Source organism: Stegostoma tigrinum, chromosome 13 (genome assembly GCF_030684315.1).
Source record: "Stegostoma tigrinum isolate sSteTig4 chromosome 13, sSteTig4.hap1, whole genome shotgun sequence".
Classification (NCBI taxonomy): domain Eukaryota; kingdom Metazoa; phylum Chordata; class Chondrichthyes; order Orectolobiformes; family Stegostomatidae; genus Stegostoma; species Stegostoma tigrinum.
Window position 1 is genome coordinate 22,786,121 of NC_081366.1, and position 22,381 is coordinate 22,808,501.

Consider the following 22,381-nt stretch of genomic DNA (forward strand, 5'->3'; position numbering starts at 1 on the left):
CATTGTAATTTTACTTGATGAACAGAAAGTTTCTCCAACTAAATACTGGCAATAGGAAAGTCATTGTCTTCAGTCCCTGATGTTTTAAAGTACTCCCTGCAAGGCTCCCACATTCTAACCTCTGTCAATTTAAGTTCACCCAAAGCTCTACCACCCTAGATCCAATTTATCCATCATCCCTGTATTCACTGGCTGATATGTTAAGCAAGCAGATCTATTTTTAAAACTCTAATCCTCATTTTCAAATCCTTCCGATAATCAGTAAACTCCTCTGGTCCCACAACCCACCAAGATATCTGATACTGTGGTTAAAATTGTATCAGAGAAAATGGGAACTGCAGATGCTGGAGAATCTGAGATAACAAAGTGTGGAGCTGGATGAACACAGCAGGCCAAGCAGCATCTTAGGGGCACAAAAACTGATGTTGCGGGGCTAGGCCCTTCAGGGTCTAGGCCTGAAATGCCAGCTTTTGTGCTCCTGAGATGCTGCCTGGCCTGCAGTGTTCATCCAGCTCCACACTTTATCTGATACTGGACCTCTTTTTGTCTCCCAAAACTGAATCAGTCTTGCATGGGCCCCAGCTATGCCTGCCTCTTTGTAGGTTACGTGGAACAGTCCATCTTCCGCACCTACACAGGCCCCAAACCCCACCTCTTCCTCCGGTACATTGATGACTGTATCGGCGCCGCCTCTTGCTCCCCAGAGGAGCTCGAACAGTTCATCCACTTCACCAACACCTTCCACCCCAACCTTCAGTTCACCTGGGCCATCTCCAGCACATCCCTCACCTTCCTGGACCTCTCAGTCTCCATCTCAGGCAACCAGCTTGTAACTGATGTCCATTTCAAGCCCACCGACTCCCACAGCTACCTAGAATACACCTCCTCCCACCCACCCTCCTGCAAAAATTCCATCCCCTATTCTCAATTCCTCCGCCTCCGCCGCATCTGCTCCCACGATAAGACATTCCACTCCCGCACATCCCAGATGTCCAAGTTCTTTAAGGACCGCAACTTCCCCCCCACGGTGATTGAGAACGCCCTTGACCGCGTCTCCCGCATTTCCCGCGACACATCCCTCACACCCCGCCCCCGCCACAACCGCCCCAAGAGGATCCCCCTCGTTCTCACACACCACCCTACCAACCTCCGGATACAACGCATCATCCTCCGACACTTCCGCCATTTACAATCCGACCCCACCACCCAAGACATTTTTCCATCCCCACCCCTGTCTGCTTTCCGGAGAGACCACTCTCTCCGTGACTCCCTTGTTCGCTCCACACTGCCCTCCAACCCCACCACACCCGGCACCTTCCCCTGCAACCGCAGGAAATGCTACACTTGTCCCCACACCTCCTCCCTCACCCCCATCCCAGGCCCCAAGATGACATTCCACATTAAGCAGAGGTTCACCTGCACATCTGCCAATGTGGTATACTGCATCCACTGTACCCGGTGCGGCTTTCTCTACATTGGGGAAACCAAGCGGAGGCTTGGGGACCGCTTTGCAGAACACCTCCGCTCAGTTCGCAACAAACAACTGCACCTCCCAGTCGCAAACCATTTCCACTCCCCCTCCCATTCTCTTGATGACATGTCCATCATGGGCCTCCTGCAGTGCCACAATGATGCCACCCGAAGGTTGCAGGAACAGCAACTCATATTCCGCCTGGGAACCCTGCAGCCATATGGTATCAATGTGGACTTCACCAGTTTCAAAATCTCCCCTTCCCCCACTGCATCCCTAAACCAGCCCAGTTCATCCCCTCCCCCCACTGCACCACACAACCAGCCTAGCTCTTCCCCCCCACCCACTGCATCCCAAAACCAGTCCAACCTGTCTCTGCCTCCCTAACCGGTTCTTCCTCTCACCCATCCCTTCCTCCCACCCCAAGCCGCACCCCCAGCTACCTACTAACCTCATCCCACCTCCTTGACCTGTCCGTCTTCCCTGGACTGACCTATCCCCTCCCTACCTCCCCACCTACACCCTCTCCACCTATCTTCTTTACTCTCCATCTTCGGTCCGCCTCCCCCTCTCTCCCTATTTATTCCAGTTCCCTCCCCCCATCCCCCTCTCTGATGAAGGGTCTCGGCCCGAAACGTCAGCTTTTGTGCTCCTGAGATGCTGCTTGGCCTGCTGTGTTCATCCAGCCTCACATTTTATTATCTTGGAATCTCCAGCATCTGCAGTTCCCATTATCTCTCAGTCTTTTAGTGTTGGCCTGTTTGCTAACCTAGTTTCTGAAATCGCCTCTCTAAGTCTGACCACTGCCCTAACTAATATTTATCCTTTAAAACAACGCTTAAAAATAGTACATCCAGGGTTATGTTTGCCTACCCTACTGTCTCCTTCTGTGGTGAGCGGCTGTGGAACATCTTGGCATGTTACAGGTACTGTATGAATGCACCTTTTTGTTTTGTGGTTTCCAAGTGAGGAGATCTGAATTTGTGTGTTGGGAATGAATAGGATTCAGGCATTTTTTCTAGCAGTGCAAGTTGGCTGTCCAGTCATGTAAATGCTATTAAGAAGCTGAAAGAATCATTTTGCTGGATGGTTTATTTTTCCTATCCTTCGTTTGTTCAAGAAATTATATTTTGTCATCACAATTGCATTTCCATAACAATGATTCTATGCTAGAAACTGATGACTGCTAAAAATAGATGGGTTTTATCATACATTGTGACAAATCTATGGTAACAGGTCACACTTATACTGAAGTTATCCGATAATCATTGGTTTATATTTTAGCATCTCACAATGGGTCTACTCAATCATGTCCTTGTATAGTACTTCCTTAACGATTTATTTCCAAAAAAAACTGCAAATATAGTTATCAATGCTGGCATGAGAGTTAACACGTACCAGTTAGATCATTTCCTAATGATTTCCATCAATTTTAATTAGCTCTTAGTGCCCACAATTGTAATGTAAATTCTTGGATCAAGATAAAAAAAAGCACACATTAAGTAAGAGCACAAAATTCACATCACAGGAAAATTGAGTGGCAAAGGTCAGACAATCTAATGTAAGTCAGCAGAACATGACATTTAATTAGTTGTTACATTCTTAGGTAGTACCTAATCTTACAAGAAATCCCTTTGGATTTCTTACTAAAGTACATCAAAACAATTCTTATAGAAGGTAAATATTACTTTCTTCAAAATATGAAAAATAGAAAGACTCAGAAATGTAAAGTCATAAAAAAATCCTTGGATTCAGGTGATGTATGTCAATCAGTTCAGAAGCTCAAAAGAAAGAATGATACAAAGTTACCCCTTTTTTAAAAAACAATATAATCCTATCCCACAACAATAATAAGTTGAATTTACATAGCACCTTTAAAATAATAAAATATCCCATGGTGCTTCGTAGGAACATCAACATCAACACAAAGTTGCTGGTAAAGCTCAGCAGGTCTGGCAGCAGCTGTGGAAGAGAAAAGAGTTAACGTTTCGGGTCCGGTGACCCTTCCTCAGAAGTGACCAGACACGAAATGTTAACTCTAGTTTCTCCTTCACAGATGCTGCCAGACCTGCTGAGCTTTTCAAGCAAATGGTTCATTTATGAAATTGAGATATCATACGAATAATTTTAATTGATTGCTCTATTTTACTTTGCTTGGCTTCTTACTCGATTTCAAAAGCTGAAATTACACAGCAATTGAAAGATGACATAATATTTGAGAGAGCATGGTACATGAAGGGATAAACAGCTGGGCAAAAGAAGAATGACAGAACAGGAGTGATAGAATCAGAGTCATCAAATTGTACAGCATGGAAACAGACCCTTCAGTCCAACCTGTCCATGCTGGCCAGTTTTCCTAACTTAATCCTAGATTTGCCAGCATTTGGCCATGTCCCTCTGAACCGTCACTATTGATGTACCCATCCAGATGCCTTTTAAATGTTGTAGTTGTACCAACCTCTATCACTTCCTCTGGCAGCTCATTCCATAGATGCACCACAATGTATGAAAAAGTTCCCCATTAGGTCCCTTTTAAATCTTTCCCCTCTCACCTTAGACCTATCCCCTTTAGTTTTGGACTCCCCCACCCGAAGGAAAATCCCTTGCCTATTTACCCCATCTATGCTCATGATTTTATTAACTTCTATAAGGTCACCCCTCAGCCTCCAACACTTTAGGGAAAATAGCCCCAGTCTATCCAGCCTCTCCCCATAGCTCAAACCCTCCAACCCTGGCAACATTCTCAAATCCTTTCTGAACTCTTTACCAGAATTGCACACAGTGTTCCAAAAGTGGCTGAACCAATGTCCTGTACAGCTGCAACATGACCTCCCAACTCCTATACGCAATGCACTGACCAATAAAGGCAAGCATACCAAATACCTCCCTCACTATCCTATCAACGTGCAAATCCACTTTTAAGGAACTATGAAGCTGCACTCTCCGGTGTCTTTGTTCATCAACACTCCCCAGAAATTTACCATTGAGTGTATAAGTCCTACTCTAATATGCCTTTCCAAAATGTAGCACCTCAAATTTAAACCTATCTGCCACTCCTTGGCCCATCTGATCAATATCTGATTGGACTCTGAGGTAACCACCTTTGCTGTCCACTACACTTCCTACTTTGGCGTCATCTGCAAACTTACTAACCACACCTCCTGTGTTTACATCCCAATCATTTATGTAAATAATGAAAAGCAGTGGACCCAGCTCTGGTCCTTGTTGCACACTGCTGGTCACCGGCCTCCAGACTGAAAAGCACCACTTTACCATGACCCTCTGTCTTTTATTTTTGAGCCAGTTCTGTACCAAAATGGTTGATTCTCCATGTATTCCATGTGATCTAACCTTGCTAACCAGTCTACCATGGCAAACCTTGTTGAATGCCTTACTGGACTCCATATAGATCACATCTACCCCTCTGCCCTCAATCCACTTTGTTACTTCAAAAAACTTAATCAAGTTCATGAGACACAATTTCCTTCACACATTGGCATGTTGACTCTCCCTAATCAGTCCTTGCGCTTCGAAATACATGTAAATCCTGCCCCTCAGGATTCCTTCCAACAACTTACAAACCATCAAAGTCAGGTCACTGGTCTATAGTTCCCTGGATTTTCCTTACCACTTTTCTTACGTGGTAGCACCACATTAGCCAACCTCCAGTCCTGTGGTTCCACACATAGGCGGCCTTGCTGATATAAATACAAAACATTATTCAAAATCTTTGCCATTTACTTCTTATCTACTATTAATTCAGCGGTTTATTCTGAGGGACCGACAATTATTTAAGTGTTCACTTCCTTTTAAGTGCTTTAGAAGCTTTTGCAGTCTGTTTTTACATTTCTTGTTAGCATTCTCTTCTTCATGTTCTTTCATTTGAGTGATCATACGCTGATTGCTATAACCTTCTCAATTTTCTGGGCAATCACTAATCTTTGCAGCACTAAGTATCTTCTTCTTTTACACTGATCCCATACTCAATTACCTTAATTGGCCAATGATGTTGCATCCTTTTCATAGTTTATTACTTTCTGAATAGGAGTTATGAAAGATCTTCAATATCCACCACTGCTTCACCACCATTTTATTTTTAACACATTATCCATTCCTTGAGAGAACTAGACACTGTAGATACACTGGGGATGTTTCCTCTTGAACAGAGACTAAAATTAGGTAAGGTGAATAATAGGTCTCTATTTTAAGACAAAGACAAGGAGGGTTAATTTCTCTTATGGTGGTTAATTCAGGTCCTCAAAAGGTGGTAGAGGCTGAGTCTTGTAATGCTTTAATACTAAGTTGGATCAATTTTTGATGGACAAGGGAGTCAATGATTATATAATGCCAACAGGAAAATGTAGCCGAGTCTATAGCCAGATAAGACTTGATGTTATTCAATGGCAGAGTAGCCCTGAAGGCAAAATTGCCTAATCTTACTCCTAACTCCTATGTTCCTAGTCCACTGTCGACAAGTCTGTCTCCATCCATTATAATTGCCTTCACTGAAGTTTAAGACGTGTTTGAGACTAGGATTTTCAGCCTTAAACAGAATATGAAATTCAATCATGTTATGAGCATTCTTGCCGAAAGGATGATTTACCATGAGATTATTACTTAACCTGCTTCATTACTATCATCAGGCCTAAAATCAGTTATTCTTTGGATGATTACAGTACACATTATTCTACAAAACTGACTGAACACATTCAAAGAAATGAACTTCAAAGGTACTTTTTCAAATTTAATTGGTCCAACCTGAATGAAGATTAAAAGCATCAATGGTGGGTAAAGTTCATTTTCATACAACCATCACCATTCATCTCTGTCCTACATGTGTCTGGCGTCTGGATGTCTATGAACTACTGCCACCAGAGAGTTTCTTCCTCCTGCTGTCTCTGCCCAAACTGATTCTCTATCTTGTGCTTCTGAGCTAAGATCATTTCTCATTACAGTACGGTACAGGTCTCATACCTCAGTAACACAGTCATCTAACGTCCCCTTTTTCCTCTTCATATCCTTTAGAAATGTCAAACATATCTGAATAGTCAATTCCCAACCTTGCTTACTTTGCATCCACATCAGACATGGTTATCATATCATAGCCACTTATTTATTCTATTAATTTATTACAAATTATGCACGTTGTCAGGTAGACAGCTTTCAACCCTGACATTCAAGTGATTGTCCACTTCCTTCCTGTCACACATGATTCATTGCTGCCCTGTGTTATTGGCTTTTCCTTTCTAAATTTCTTCTTACTCACTCCTCCCTCAATATTTATTTTGACATGTCTTGTTATGTAAAGTCACTGTTCAGGCCCCCTGATTATTTTAATGGACCAGTGCACTCGAAACCTGATAAAGACCAAGTTGACGAGATGCCAACCTCATTGATACCCCATTGCTTTCCCATTCTTTCCTTATCTTCCATCTTTCCATAACCAACATCTACATCGGCCTAAAATAAACAGCACTTCAGCTCTAATTTGAGAAACCAACTCATCTCTACCACACCCTATCTTAGCATCCAGGCACCAGATGCCCAAATGCTCTGTCCCAAACTCAGCAAATTGTAAACCATGGCTGAGGCTTTGATCATGATATTAGTGAGTGTCCGTTCAGTGTGAATATTATTTGCCAACATAAGAGGCACACCACTTGACATTTTGAGTTCTGTTTCCAAAAATAACAGACGCTGTATTCAGGGTGGGCGAAACCTTAAAGATCTGATTTACGTGCATTTACCACCCTATCTTGTGAAGTTAAAGCTTGTCAATATATTAAGAACAATTAAACAGGCAGCAATATCAATTATGTTTCAATTTATTGATTCAATGTAATTTAAGTAAATTCACAAGACAATTTCATCAGTAATTACAGACTATACACTTGGCACAATATGCGCAGAGTCTACAAAATGTAAACAAACCCCTTTTGTCAGGATCATTAGCTTGCAAGGGTTTAAATATTGTACAGAGGATTGAACCACACATAACAGATCAATAAAGAAGACTAAACTATCTAAATTATCCAAGCGCTTTCTTTCATCTTCTGAATTATTTTAATTGGAAAAAATCCTTCCATGACATTAATGCCTCTTAAACTGATAATGGATAAAAATGTATTAAATGAAACATTTCAAGGTATTCTGATCTAGCTTATTTTAAGCTAATGACAAACTCAGCAGCTTTTACAGTTTCGTAAATATTCAAATGTCAAAGTATGAAGCTTTTAATAATCCCAGCATCTATACCCAGGATCAGCTTCACCACAGTTCAATAACGTATCCCTTAATATTTAATTTACAACAGTATCTGCAGAATTACAAATCACAGGCTCTGCCATATTAGAGGTCATTATGACAATCAATCAAGCTTGGCTCATGTCTCTAAATTTATGTTGTTCTAAACTCTCATCTCCTTCTTGAAGTCAGTGCCAGCTTCTAATGGTTTATGAGTATTGTCAGACAAACTGCTTCATAACATTCACAACACAGTCAGGAGAAGGGAACAAAATGGCGAAGAGGAGAAAGCTTCACCCCAGCAATTCACACTATTCCTGGAGCAGGAAGGAAAAATAATCATTTGTTGACTGATTCCAAAAGATACGACCTAATTTCTAACTTTTGTTGCGTGAATTAATACTTTAAACTCCATGGGAATTAAAACGTGCAATCATCTCTGTGTATTCATAGGGATAGGGCATTAAATCTAAAGGTGCTAGTCCTTACAAATGTTTATGCATGTTCTGACTCAGGAAAGGCCTCATATCCACAACGACAGTGCTGCATCTGTGTATTTGGCTACAGGTGATGAGCAGTAGCAGGACTTCAAACTATGCATCTCCATCTGCATTTGTCCTCCTGCATAATTACAACAGTCTGACTCAAGAGATGACTGCATCTGATTAAACAAATATTTATGCTGCATCAGAATAAATTGAAAGATCACCTCTGGTCCTTTCATGACTATAATTCTGTTGGCTAGATTGCATGCAGTCAGCTGCATCACACATTAATTTGTTTTATATTGAGTTGCCACATGTTATGTTAAACATTTCACAACTTTGCAGAAAGATACAACTTTGATATTAAGATAATATATTTTGCAAAAACAATGATTTATTTTAATTAACATTAAGTGCACTTTCCAACTGAAAACAAAGTGCCTTTAAAAATAGAGCTTCCTCTAATTTTTAAAGTCACCTGAGTTTCAGTTCAAGTGCCATAAATGATGGATATAATCAGTAGTTATTCAAGAGAAATTCTGAAGAAATGGCGAAGGGGCAGGGTGCCTATAACACTGCACTGGATAAGGCTCAACTATATAATTGTCACTGTTAACATCTGATATCATAATGTCACAACTGGCAGCTTAGGGCATGAAATAACATGGCAAAGCAGGAGACCATTCCTCCATACACAAAAATCAGTCACCTGAGATTCTTCGCAATGCAACAAGTGAAAATTCTGTCCTCTGATAAATGCATCTTTATGTGGGGATCAAGAATTTCTTTTTTTTAATATACCAATTTCAATCCCAATTCTTTGCTTAATAAGCCAACTCCTCATTACTAAATTCACCTTCATACTCCCAAATCATTGATCCCCCACATAACTGACACTTTGAACAACAGGAATGCACAGACATTAAGGCATGACACTAAAGTTGTGACTACTCAAAAAATACCAGAAATGCTGACAATAAAAATGTAGATGGCATGACCTTCGTTTTACTAAACAAAATGGCTGCATACAAGTTGCTTAATTCAGGAAAGGAAGAGACATACACAGTTGATCACCATATTGTATCAGTTAGTGTAAACTATTTAATCCTTTAAGTGATGATTAATATTGATGGTTATAAGAGATTTACCAAGGCAGAACAGATTAACAAAAACAACATAACATTACTAAACCACCAAAGTCAGTATTTTAACTAAAAAGTCTTCTACTTAATTCAAACTCAGTATTTTCTCTTCATCTTAACCTCCCAACTGCCCATGGATGTAATAAAACCAAATATAATTCTTGCTTTTCCATCAGCTTGTATTCTTTAGACATTAGTCAATTCTTATATTGCACAAACACGACATAATGTACATGATTAGTACAGAGGCATGTTACTACACAGGGATAGCAAGCCAAAGCAAATTCACCTCATGATTCACAGTGAAATTAGAACATTCAATAATCCTCAAAATTTGTCAATTGTTCCTAACCAGATTGTAACAATAACAAATCTTAGACAATATATTTTAGTTAAACAAAAATTAACAATTTATTAGGGATGTAACTTTAGCAAAATATAGATAAACTCAAATACAATCTAATTAAAATCTATGCTCAAAGCCCAGTCTTTGATCACAAACTCCCACTCATACATTGACAGACAAACATATTTAAGGAAGAAATAAGTAAAGAAAATAAAAGAACATAATTTGCCAATTTGATAACATTTCAATGATGAATACAGGACCTTCATGAAACCATTTGTTAATGGGTTGTGTTACAGGTACATAGGACAATTCATCTTGCTCAAATTCTGAAGTCACCTGTCTGCAGACCGTTGGAGACTTTTACTTATTTCTTATAACTAGAATTCTTCTCTCAGAACTTTTAACAAGTCAATAACTGGAGAATGACTAGAGAGGGTAAAACTAAAAAAACTGTTTCTTAGTCCAGTAGTTTCTAAAACAAAACTGCCTCATGCTCAAAACTCCAGTCTGCACCACTTCACACTTTGTTTTCCCTTTTTTTCTCTCTCAATATTCTCTGTGGTTGGCTTGCTAGCACCAGTCCTCACTTGATTAATCAATTCAACATCCAACCAGCTGCCTGTCTGTGAGATAGAGTAACATTCCATCTCTGGTAGAGGCTTGCACCATACAGACAGCTTAGCTTGTTTGTCCTGTGGTTGAGCATATCAACATCTCAGCGCTGAATTGCTACAGTGTTCTTAGAACAGTAACCTGCTTTCCTAGCAGTTGCCAAAGGCGAACATCATTATTTTGTTCTCTCCACTTGCTTTTTAAACAAGCTGCTATTCAAAGTTCAATCCTCAATTGCAATTCACAGTTTAGAAGCAAAACTTCAGAGAAAAATAGTGATGGTCTCAACAAACCAAGATAGCCTTTGGTTGCAGGGAACTGTTTTGGTGGAATTGTATTAACTATCGTTTCTTTGTTATATGGAGTCACAGGAACATATTATTCAGTGAGGCAAGCTCCCCACACCATAGCATAAATGGCAAGGGCGAGTTGACAAATCACCTTTGCTTTAAGTTGGCCTTTCACTATCATGAGGTGAGACCAATGCTCTCTAGGGGAACATTCCTCCTTATTGAGTTGTTGGTCAATCAGAGGCTAACAGGGTTGTCAATGCAGTATTCCAGCTACATCAAACAGGCTGTGATCAATGTGATCATTGATCTCCAAGGTTTTAAGGGGGGCTTCCAGCGAGGGATAAACAGCACCAGGGGAAGACCAAAACTCTAGCTGGCACCAGGGATCCAGAAAGGAAGTACACCACACTTCACTGGTCAGCAAGCACAGGGACAAACAAGCTAAGCTGCATGTATGCTGCGAGCCTCGACCAGATATGGAATGTTACTCTATTTTATAGCTCTACTTGCCTGTAGTTGCCTGTTTTCAAACTTGCAGGTGGCCTATAAAATCTATTCAATAGAGTCCTTATCACATAAATTGAGGCCATTCAGCTCATCATGTACATCAATTCCAGTCAGTCCCAGTCCCCCACTCTATCTGTGAGGTACTATAGTTCTCTGCAGTGTCCTCCCAAGTTCCTTCAGGAATCATTGATACTCTTCACGACTCCAATACCCAGTTAGTTCCAGGTTATTACAACTCTCTGCATAGAAAGCTTCATGTTCACACCACCCTTCATCTCTTTCCCTCCTCAAATCTGCATCCCTTTGGTCTTGTACCATCAGCTAATGGATGCAGCATATTTTGTGCACCTCTATCTAATTTCTCCTCAACCTCCTTTACTCCATGGAGAATAACTGCCTCTCTAAAATAACCAGAGGGCTAAATACACCTCATTTCTGGAAACATACTGATAAATCCACTCTGCACCCTCTCAATGACCCCCTCTGAATATGAAATACCATTTTCAACAGTCTGGGCAGAAGAACACCCAGGTCTCTCTGCACCTATGCCCTCTTTAGCACAATGTCAACGAGTCTATATTGTCTCTCCTTATTCTTCCTGCTGAAGTGCATCATATGACACTTGTTGATTAAATTCCTTCTATCAATTGCCCGCTCATTCTGCTAACCAATCCATGCCTCTCCTGATGTATGTTTACATCATCAAAACCGTCTGCCACATATCCAAGTTTGATGTCTTCAGCAACATCTGAAACTTTTATGTAAGTTCTAGTACCTAAGTTAGTCATATTTTTATAAAATGCAGATGACCTTGTATGGACAGTCATCACTGTCTCATAGTCTGAAAAAGCCTCATTTACCATGACTCACTATTTTCTGCCTTTAAGTCAACTTGTATGTTCTTTACTGATCTGTCCTGAAGCTCTCACAATAATAGCTCTTCTCTCAGTTAACGTTACTTGTGGCTGTTATTTTGGACTATTAAGAGCTTCGGTCTGTTATTGGTACAGGATTCATTTTGCTAAATGACGATATTCAAGGCTGTCTTTTTTATTATTTTCCAGTGGGTGGTTTCTTCTCGAAACATTGTAGATATTAACGTGCAGTTTAATATGTCCAAAATAAACAATAAAATATTAGGTCTGGATCATCGCTTTGCCTATAAGATCAGAAAAGAATTTTCCCATAAACCATTGAGTAATTGAAAGTAAGTCATAAAGTAGCACTGACCTACAAAACCATTTGGAAGAAACTCCAGTTAGACAGAGAGTAAAAGCAAGCTTTTCGGATAAAAAGGGACACATCTACCATTAAACAATTAATCTGATCATTATATGGCTTCAAAAGTTTGTGAAAACTAATTTTTGTAGACTATCCTGTTCTTAAGAGCTCTCTCTAATAAACAAACAATGGCATCAAGCTTCCTCAATCCTGCCAGAATTACTCACCCTCGCCACAGATGTAGGACTCATGCAAGGTGACAACTCAAGTACAAACAGCAGTTTACTTAAAATAAAAGCAAAATACTTAGAATGCAGGAAATCTGAAAAGAATGGAGAATGCTGAAGAAACTTAGCAGGTCCAACAGCATCTGTGGATATAGAAATAGAGTTAATGTTTCAAGTCTGATGTGATTCTTCTATAGAACATTTTGGGCTCAAAATGTTTAATTCTATTTCTCTCCCCACAGAAGCTGTCATAGCTTGTTTCTTTGTTATATGTTATTACTCAACAAAGCTGCAGCTGCAACTGAAATGGGATTCTTACCTTTAATCCATTCGAGTGGATGTGGGTCACCAAAGTAGGCTTAAGTGAGTTGCTGAGGAAGAAAGCACAATTTATCACACGACTGAGCAATTCATCATAATTTTACATCACCACGTTATCCTACTGAGAAAGATTTGACTCTGCCAGCCATAGTTGGAGGTGCATAAGTCGCTGTGGGATAAAATACCTCCAAAGACAAAAGTTCAACTTACATGTTGAGTATAAAAAGAGGACCGTCAGTGTTAGTGTTGGTGGCAAGCATTTTGAAATGTGAGAAAAACCTCACTGGTAATTCGAACTAAATCAATGTGGCATGTTTTATTGAGTGAATTAATTTTACAAGAATACCTTTAAGCAGAATCAAAGCCTTTTAAAGCCACTGAAATAACTTTCATAGGCATCCAACATAGAGTTCATTGAATTCATTCTGAATGACTTTGACAATGGATTCATTGCAAGGATCCTACACTGGATCAGATTTGATGCCTTTGCTTTCAGGATCATTCCTCCACAACAAGCATCCCGTCCATCCATTGAATTGAATATTCCTTATTTTTTGAAGGAGCTTACGCATTAATATCCCAATAAATAGTTGACGCCCCAACCCATTCATTATGGGTAGGCTAACTCCTTGTGGGGAAAGACGATAATACTTTCTAAATAAAATCTTATTAAGGTCTGAGCAACTTAGGCTATAGTAAGATGTGTAGCAGAGTCAGAAGAATCTTGTCTGCTTTGGATGCAGTTCTGCTGCTTGAATGGTTTGGGATGTGCCCTCCTGTATTACCAATCACAGTGATTTAATAGTTAGCACTGTTGCCTCACAGTGCCAGGCACCTGGTTGCGATTTCAGCCTTGGGTGATTGCCTGCTTGGAGGTTGCATGCTCTCTCATTTCTGTGTGGGTTTACATTGGTTGTCTGGTTTCCTTTCACAGTCCAAAGATATTGTGGGTTTGCCATGCAGAAATGGTCTATAATGTTCAGGGATATGAGGGCTAGGTGGACTAGCCATAGTAAATGTGGGGTTATGGGATACAGTAGGGGGCTGGGTCAAGGTGGACACTCTTCAGAGGGTTGGGGTAGACTAGTTGGGCTAAATGACCTCTTTCTATACTGTAGGAATTCTATGATCTTCCAACATGCTTTTTCTCCCCAGTTGTAAGTGTTTTGTCAAAGCAAGCTTTTATAAGTGTGAATACCGTCTGTACCACATTTTTTCCCCATCACTATCCCTTGCAAGTGTAAATTTTTCAGAAATATGATGAACAAAATATCTGTATTTCGCAAATCTCCAAACAACTTTGCTAAACCAAAAATTCCACTAAATCTTTTGAGGTTTAAAGTAAAATCTTTAAGAAGGGTTTTAGGTTTTCATAGAGCCATAAAAGTGACATCTGTAGACAGAACAGGCACAGCTTTGTGCAGATATGATGGTTGAAAAAGAAAACTATTGAGCCAACAAGGCACATGAGTGAATAGGGACGTGTGTCAAGGATAAAGGGAGGACAGCTTTTCCCAAATGCCACAGTAGAACGATCAAGTAAACCTTTCTGATACTGTGAGGGATTTACTTCTTTGCACAAAAATGGGTCTGGTTCCAACTACTTGGCACAGAAACAAGCCTTGTCAGGGACTTCTCAGTTTTCAGTTAGAGACGGCTTTGAGGTAATGAAAATCTAAGCCATCTGCTCACAGATCAATCCCACACACAACACAAAAAATCCAGTGGAAAAGTAATTCCCATTCTGATTGAAACAGTGTAAACCATCCTAGTTTATATCAATCTTACTGAGGATGTAAAAATCTCAGCACAATAATGCAACTTATACACTGAGTCTGCAAACAGAACAGCACATGCAATTCAAAGATAAAGAGCTCAAAATTTCCAACTTTGCGGAAGGCACAGCATACAGTAGCCGCAAAAAAATGGGTGTACGCTATATTTTTGCTGCATTTCAACTCCAAGCTGAATCAGGATTTATGTAAAAGAAGAATATTTCTGACCCTATCCATTAGAGTGACTCAAATCCAGGCAGATTTTCCCTTTCTTAACTCTTTAAATTTCTACTCTATTCTGATGTAGTGGACTGAAGGGCCCATTCCTGTGCCGCACTGTTCTAACATAGAGAATCCCTACAGTATGGAAATGGGCTATTTAACCCAACAAGTCCACGCTGACCCTCCAAAGAGCATCCCACCCATGCCCATTTCCCCTTACAATATCCCTGTAACCCTGCATTTCCTGTGGATAATGCACCTAACCTACATATCCCTAAACGCTGTGGGCAATTTAGCCTGGTCAATCCATCTAATGTGCACATCTTCGGACTGTGGGAGGAAACCAGGACACCCAGAGAAAACCCATTAAGACACGGGGAGAATGTACAAACTCCACACAGACAGTTGCCCGACGGTGGAATCAATCTCAGGTCCCTGGTGCTGTGAGGCGGTAGTGCTAACCAGTGAGCCACCATGCCGCCTCTAACTGCCTCCTTACACTTTCTCTGCTGTGGACTATAGAAACAATTCAATGAGTTCTTTTCAAGTCTTCCAACACAAATTTTTCACAAATCTGAGATTGTAAATTTTCTTGGCTATAATAATCTGTGGATTTCTAATCAAACGCAACTGGTTTAGAAATTTTACAAAATAAGCCCATATGCTGAGGAAACTGGTTTCCTAGACTGTCCTAATTCAAATAAAACAATGAACTGGAAGAAGTTCACCATTCGGTCTCTCACATCTGCTCCATCAATCAATAGGATCATAGCTGATCAACGTGAATGGGTGATGGTTAGATTCTCTCTCATTGGAGATGGCCATTGCCTGGCACTTGTGTGGCACAAATGTTAATTGCCACTTATCAATCCAGGCATGATTGCTGTCCAGGTCCTGCTGTATATTGACACAAACTTCTTCAGTGCCTGATGACTTACCTCTCCAAGATAACAAAGTGTGGAGCTGGATGAACACAGCAGGCCAAGCAGCATCTTAGGAGCACAAAAGTTGACATTTCAGTCCTAGATCCTTCATCAGAAAAAGGGGATGGGGAAGGATTCTGAAATAAATGGGTGGAGAGGAAGAGGCGGACTGAAGATGGATAGAGGAGAAGGTAGGTGGAGACGAGAGTATGGGTGGGGAGGTAGGGAGGGGATAGGTCAGTCCTGGGAGGATGGACAGGTCAAGGGGGTGGGATGAGGTTAATGGTTAGGAAATGGAGGCGTGGCTTGAGGTGGGAGGAGGGGATGGGTGAGAGGAAGAACAGGTTAGGGAGGTAGGGACGAACTGGGCTGGTTTTGGGATGCAGTGGGGGGAGGGGAGATTTTGAAGCTGGTGAAATCCACATTGATACCATTTGGCTGCAGGTTCCCAAGCGGAATATGATTTGCTGTTCCTGCAACCTACGGGTGGCATCATTATGGCACTGCAGGAGGCCCAGGATGGACATGTCGTCTAAGGAATGAGAGGGGGAGCTGAAATGGTTCGCGACTGGGAGGTGCAGTTGTTTACTGCGAACTGAGTGTAGGTGTTCTACAAAGCGGTCCCCAAGCCTCCGCTTGCTTTCCCCAATGTAGAGGTAGCCACACCGTGTACAGTGGATGCAGTATACCACATTGGCAGATGTGCAGGTGAACATCTGCTTAATACGGAAATTCATCTTGGGGCCTGGGATGGGGGTGAAGGAGGAGGTGTGGGAGCAAGTGTAGCACTTCCTGTGGGGGCAGGGGAAGGTGCCAGGTGTCGTGGGGTTAGAGGGGAGTGTGGAGTGGACGAGGGAGTTGCGGAGAGAGTGGTCTCTCCGGAAGGCAGACAAGGGTGCTCCTGAGTCGCTGCTTGGCCTGCTGCGTTCTTCCAGCTCCACACTTTGTTATCTTGGGTTCTCCAGCATCTGCAGTCCCCATTATCTCTGATCACTTACTTCTCCACATGGCCATGTTATCTTGATCAACAAATACTTTAAGTCTGCTAAGATACCAATTCATACTGATAGGAAATTTATCGCATTTTAGCTGTGTGAACTTATTTTTTTTGTTGTGAGGAATTATTGTCAATCTATTTTAAAAAAGAGTAAATTTTAAAAGGAACATAGAGAAATCAAACCAACATTGTCAGTAATGATGGCCCGTGCTATGGCTGTGCAAACATCAACATGCATGAGTCCTAGAACAATTTTTAAAAATGTGTGTGTGTGTGTGTGTGTGTATATATGTGTGTACATGTGTGTGTGTATGTGTATATGTGAGTGTGTATGTGTGTGTGTGTGTGTGTTGTGTGTGTGTGTGTTGTGTGTGTGTGTGTGTGTGTGTGTGTGTGTGTGTGTGGCGCGCACGTGCAATCTATGCCAAGCCTTAATTAGGTCAATTATGAACAAGTGACAGGCAGAAAGTAAGAGAAAGGAGTTCCATATGAGCTACAAGCTGCAGCTGACAGGTTATAACATTGGCTGTGCCTACCCAGTGGCACGTTAGTTATTCATATCATTACAACAGATGGCACTGCTCTGCCTTTGGCTCTGTCAATCCTGATCTTTCAAAGACATCTCCTAAAAGGTGATGGCTGGCAGCTGCAAAGATTGGAATACAATTGTTGCCAGCTTAGTGCATCAGGATTTGATGCCACCTGAATTTCCACCACGTAGTACTCTCATGGAGTGTTTGGGTGTCTCCGACAAGCAATCCGAATCACACAAGTGCAGTGGGGATTCAGTGAGGGCAATCCAACTCATGCTAATTCCTTCTTAGATTATTATCTTCCTCAACACAGATGTGGCATTCCAAAGTTTCCAACAGATTCAATGTCATCACAAGTTGCTTTTTGAGAACAACTCTTCATGATCATGGCTGCCCATAAATGCAGGTAGCTAAGCAAAGGTGCTTAATAAACATTTCCAGCTACATAATGTGTTGGAATGACAGCAAAACTGTTGGACGTGGTAGTGAAAATCAGCCTTCACTCTTACAATTGTTCTGAATTACACAACCTCTTTCAGATTTCCCATGAAGTCATTAATTGTGGCTCTGTTCTTTCTTGGGCAATGCTTCTTTGATCTCAACTCCCCATTACAGAGTTGCTGGCTGTCTTTCACTACTGAATATTTAAAGAATCAGAGACCTGTTACAGTGCTGAAGAAGGCCCTTCAGTCCATCACCTCTGCACTGCCTCTCTGAATGAACAAGTAACTTGGAGCCATTTTGCCATCAGATCCTGGTAACCCTGCATATTGTTCCTTATCAGATAACAGTCTGAGTCCCTTTTCAATGCCTCACTGAACCTGCTTCCAGCACACTCTCAGGAATTGTTTTCTAAACCTTAATCACTTGTTGCATGAAGTTTTTTCTCATATCAGTCTTGCTTCTTTTCCCAATAACTTTAAATCTGTGCCCTTTCTTCATGATCCTTTCATGATAGTTTCTGCCTATTCACACCAATCAGACCCTTCATGATTTTTAATACCTCTATCAAACCTCGCCTCATCCTCCTCTCCAGTAAGGAAATCAATCCCAAATAACCTCATCATTCTACCTTCATTACACAATTCAAGTTTCATTATAATAGCATTTGGGTCATTAATTGGTGAAACAGGATTACCTCAAATTCTACTGAGTGATTCTCCTACAAAATTATTCATTGTACAGCTAGATTAACAAACTACCCAATGTTTATACTAAATACTTTGCTTATTAATTGCTTGTGAAAAATTAAAGAGAATGCTGAGAATTTGCAGTAGGAATACATTTCAAAACTGACCTGTCTTCTGATTTTTTTAGTCAATAAACTAATCAGTTTTCTCTTGCTTAAAATAAATAGAAATTATGGCCCTACCTTTGAAAGAGCTGGTAGAAAAAGGATGGGTTAGATATGAAGGGATTGCATTGTTGTATTGAAGTTAAGGTATATCAAGGGCTAAGCTTCATTAATAGAAAAGAAGCACTTTCAGTTATAAGGTATCTCTCATGCCCACAGAACATTGCAAAGCACTTTACAGCCATTTATGTACTTTTGAAGTGTAGTCATTGTTGTAACATAAGTAATGTGGCAAATAGTTGTATCCAACCAAGTTACACTAACAGTCAAGTAATAGCGACCAAATGATTGGCTTTATAATGTTGATTGAGTGATACATAATGGCCAGAACTCTTTGATAATACCGCTACTCTTCATCAATACCTTGCCATAGGCTCTTCTGCACACATTAGCTACTCTTGACACTTCAACTCTGTTTTATCTTGTACTTTAATTTGCCTATTTCTTTCCAATTGTTTACATCCTGATATCCTCAACACATCTCTCGAACTTTGGAGACCAAAAGTCTAACTACTGTAAGAACAGAAGGTGTTGCATTTTTTATAAGAGTGAGTCTTTGCATGTCCTTTCCAGAAAAAAAATTAAGGCCTCCCTCTAATCTTTAATAAACACAAGATTGTTGTCTGGCAGACTTCACAGCAGGTCAAATTACCCCCCTGCATTTTATTCCCAAAAAATGGCAGAGTTCTAAAACATAACTAACTTACAAACATATTGGGGTTTTTTCTTCATCCACAAGATGAATATATCACTGGCTAAGCCAGCATTTAATGCCAATCCCTAACTGCCCAGAGAGGGCAGTTAGGAGTCAACAACATTGTTGTGGGCCTGGAGTCACACGGAGATGAAACCAGGCAAGGATGGCAGATTTCCTTCCATGGAGGACATTAGTGAATTTTCAAACAATTGATAATGGTATCATGGTCATCATTAGACTCTTAATTATTACTGAACTCAAGTGCCACCATCTGCTGTGGTAGGATTCCAAACCAGGTCCTGACACTATTTCCTGGGTCCAGCAATAATACCACAAGGCTTGAAAATTAAACAAATGTATTTTGAAGGACAATTGAAAACAAACTAATGGGCCAAAATCTAGAACAGGGCATAAGAGTGAAGACAGCGCTCAACACAGCATCTAGAGAAAAATCTACATACTATAGTACTGCTAATTTATACACAAGCATTTGAATTCGCAATTTAGATTTAGAATTTAGAAACAAAATCATTCTAACTTCCTGCAAAAAGAAAAATAGTTCCATTTATTCTTGGGATGTGGGTTGCACAGATAAGACAGCACTTACTGTCTATTGTGAGTGTCATGTAGATATTGAGAGTTGGACACCATGGTGCATAAGGCCAGATGGAGACAGCCAGACCTGGGGGAGACATCTCTCCTCAGGCAGTGGACAAAGAGAGGTCAGAGTTTAGTGCCTTAGTTCATTTTCAAGGTGGTGAGGGTTCAAGGGTAATGTTTCCTTAGAGGAGTACAGCCAAAGCCAATCTGTGGCGACCATGGGCATCTCAGCTGTATGGGTTGGAAGACAGTGGTTAGTCAGGGGTAGGTGTAAGGAAGCAAAATGGAAGGGCAATAGTAATGGGGGATTCCCAAGTCACAGAATCAGTCAGGTGTCTCTGCGATGTTAAATGTACCTTTGATGCTTTGCCTTGCCGATGTCATGGAAATCTCAGAATAGCTGTAGGACATCCTTAAGGACACAGAACGTAGAACAGTACAGCATGCTACAGGCCCTTCGGCCCACAATGTTGTGCTGAGCAATTATCCTACTAAGTTCAATCTACCCTGCATGCCCTACATTTTACTATACTCCATGTGCCTATCCAAGAGTTGCTTAAAAGTCTCTAAAGTATCTGAATCCCCTACCAGCGCCATTCCACACGCCCACCACTCCTTCTGGGGAAGAATCGGATGTCATAGGCCATATTGGTAACCATAACATAGATAGGAAGAGGGATCAGGTCCTGAAAGCTGATTTCATGCAGTTAAGAAGGAAATTAAAAAGTAGGCCCTTCAGGGCAGTAACCTCAGGACTATTTCCAGTGAATGTAACAACAGGAGGATTGAACCATTGAACATGAGGCTGGAGAATTGGTGTAGGAGGGAGGGCATCAGATTTCTGAGGCATTATGATCAATTCTGGAAAAGGTGGCACCTGCATGACCTGAATGGATTAAAATTTAATGGGACTGCTATCCTTGCAGGGAGTTTGGTAGTCCTGTTGGGGTGAGTTTAAATTACGTTGTCTGGGTGATGGGAACCGGATATGTAACACAAATTTGACAGAAGGAAAGTTGGTAATAGAAAGCAGAAAACCAGATAGGAAAACTACCACATAGGAGAAACGAAACAAAGCCTAATATGCTTCAAATACAGAATGATGTCAAAAAAAGGGGCTCTCTAGCTAAATTCATGCAGGATCCACAAAAAGGCAAGACAATATAAAGCCACAAGTGGAGGTAAATGGGTGTGATCCAATTGCATTACGGAATCATGGCTGTACAGTGATCAGGACCAGGAACTAATTTTTAAAGAATATTTAACATTTAGTAAGGACAGGTAAGAAGGAAAAGGGAAAATGAGAAATTGAAAGAAAACAGTATTTGTAAGGAGGTTGTTATGGAGAAATTAATGGGGCTGAAAGTTGCTAAGTCCTTAGGGCATGACATTCCAGAGTGTTGAAAGAGGTGGCTATAGAGTTAAATGATGCATTGGTGATCATCTTACAAACAAGATAGATTGTGGAATGATTCCTGCAAATTGAAGCTTTCAAATGTCAGCCCATTATTTAAGAAAGAAGCAAGAGAGAAAACAGAGTACTAAAGACCTGTGATAATGGGAACTGCAGATGCTGGAGAATCCAAGATAACAAAGTGTAGAGCTGGATGAACACAGCAGGCCAAGCAGCATCTCAGGAGGACCAAAGCTGACGTTTCGGGCCTAGACCCTTCATCTACTAAAGACTTGTTAGCCTTACATTAGTAGAAGGAAAATTGCTAGAATCTATTATAAAGGATGCTATAAATTGACACAAAACAGAAGATACTGGAGAAACTCAGCAGGTCTACACTGACAAGCTTATTTAGCATTAAATCTGTACTGAATAATAATGATCTGATTATCAGCATGAATTTATGAATGGGAAATTGTGTTTGACGAACTTGATGGAGTTTTTGGAGGATGCTACTAACAAAATTGTTAAAGGGAGTCAATAGATATAGTATGCTTGGATTTTCAGAAAGCTTTTGATAACGTCCTCCAGGGAGGTTGGTTAGTAAAGTTAAAGAACGTCGGAAAGGATAATGAACAAATATGAATTCAGAATTGAATAACATACAGAAAAAAATATATAAATAAGCCATTCTCATGTTGGTTAGGCGATGACAAGTGGGGTACTGCAAGGATCTGTGCTTGGGCCCCAGCTGTTCACAATATACATCAATTATTTGGATGAGGAAACCAAATTAATATTTCCAAGTTAGCTGATGATGCAAAACTAAGCAGGAATATTAGTTATGAAAAAGATGCAAAGCGGCTTCAGGACAATTTCAGTAGACAAGAGCATGCCAGATAGAATATCACAGAATCCCTAAAGCATAGAAAGAAGCCAATTAGCTTATCGAGTCCACCCCGAACCTGTAAAGAGCATCCCAACCACACCCACACCCTACAGTATAATTCACATGA

The 22,381-nt window shown here is 40.7% G+C and overlaps 1 protein-coding gene across 2 annotated transcripts in view; it reads right to left on the reverse strand.

Annotated features, from left to right (window-relative positions):
- Positions 1 to 22,381, reverse strand: part of sgcd (sarcoglycan, delta (dystrophin-associated glycoprotein)) — a 483,273-nt gene that overhangs the window by 420,728 nt on the left and 40,164 nt on the right. The window contains exon 1 of one of the 2 annotated variants that reach the window (XM_048543425.2): positions 12,870 to 12,918. The exons of the other annotated variant lie outside the window; for it this stretch is intronic. The gene's annotated coding sequence lies outside the window, so the exon portion shown is untranslated. Of the gene's footprint in view, positions 1 to 12,869; positions 12,919 to 22,381 lie in introns of those variants that run through there. 2 annotated transcript variants of the gene reach the window in all.